Raw genomic sequence first — 1,737 nt, forward strand, 5'->3', positions numbered from 1 at the left:
ACACTACCTCAGAGTGAAAGACTGGAAAACAATTTTCCAAGCAAATGGTCTGAAGAAACAAGCTGGAGTAGCCATTCAAATATTGAATAATATCGACTTCCAACCCAAAGTTATCAAAACAGACATGGAGGGACACTTCATATTCATCAAAGGTAAAATCCTCCAAGAGGAACTCTCAATTCTGAATATCTATGCTCCAAATGCAAGGGCAGCCACATTCATTAAAGAAACTTTAGTAAAGCTCAAAGCACACATTGCACCTCACACAATAATAGTGGGAGATTATAACACACCACTTTCATCAATGGACAGATCCTGGAAACAGAAACTAAAGAGGGACACAGTGAAACTAACAGAAGTGATGAAACAAATGGACTTAACAGATATCTACAGAACATTTTATCCTAAAACAAAAGGATATAACTTCTTCTCAGCACCTCATGGAACCTTCTTCAAAATTGACCATATAATTGGTCACAAAACAGGCCTCAACAGATACAAAAATATAGAAATTGTCCCATGCATCCTATCAGACCACCATGGACTAAGGCTGATCTTCAATAACAACATAAATAATGGAAAGCCATTATTTACGTGGAAAATGAACAACACTCTTCTCAATGATACCTTGGTCAAAGAAGGAATAACGAAAGAAATTAAAGACTTTTTAGAGTTTAATGAAAATGAAGCCACAACATACACAAATTTATGTGATACAATGAAAACATTTCTAAGAGGGAAACTCAGAGCTCTGAGTGCCTCCAAAAAGAAACTAGAGAGAGCACACACTAGCATCTTGAAAACACACCTAAAAGCTCTAGAAAAAAAGGAAGCAAATTCACCCAAGAGGAGTAGACAGCACGAAATTATCAAACTCAGGGGCAAAATCAACCAAGTGGAAACAAGAAGAACTATTCAAAGAATCAACCAAATGAGGAGCTGGTTCTTTGAGAAAATCAACAAGATAGATAAATCCTCAGCCAGACTCACTAGAGGGCACAGGGACAGCATCCTAATTAACAAAATCAGAAATGAAAAGGGAGACATAACAACAGATCCTGAAGAAATCCAAAACACTATCAGATCCTTCTACAAAAGGCTATACTCAACAAAACTGGAAAACCTAGACAAAATGGACAAATTTCTAGACAGATACCAGGTACCAAAGTTAAATCAGGATCAAGTTAATGATCTAAACAGTCCCATTTCCCCTAAAGAAATAGAAGCAGTCATTAATAGTCTCCCAACCAAAAAAAAGCCCAGGACCAGATGGGTTTAGTTCAGAGTTCTATCAGACCTCAAAAAAGATCTAGTTCCAGTTCTGCACAAAGTATTCCACAAAATAGAAGTAGAAGGTACTCTACCAAATCCATTCTATGAAGCTACAATTACTCTGATACCTAAAACACAGAAAGATCCAACAAAGATAGAGAACTTCAGACCAATTTTCCTTATGAATATGGATGCAAAAATACTCAATAAAATTCTCGCTAACCGAATCTCAGAATACATTAAAACAGTCATCCATCCTGACCAAGTAGGTGTTATTCCAGGGATGCAGGGATGGTTTAATATACAGAAATCCATCAACGTAATCCATTATATAAACAAACTCAAAGACAAAAACCACATGATCATCTCGTTAGATGCGGAGAAAGCATTTGACAAAATCCAACACCCATTCATTATAAAAGTCTTGGAAAGATCAGGAATTCAAGGCCCATACCTAAACATGAT

The sequence above is a fragment of the Mus musculus genome, chromosome X (genome assembly GCF_000001635.26).
Source record: "Mus musculus strain C57BL/6J chromosome X, GRCm38.p6 C57BL/6J".
NCBI classification, from domain to species: Eukaryota; Metazoa; Chordata; class Mammalia; order Rodentia; family Muridae; genus Mus; species Mus musculus.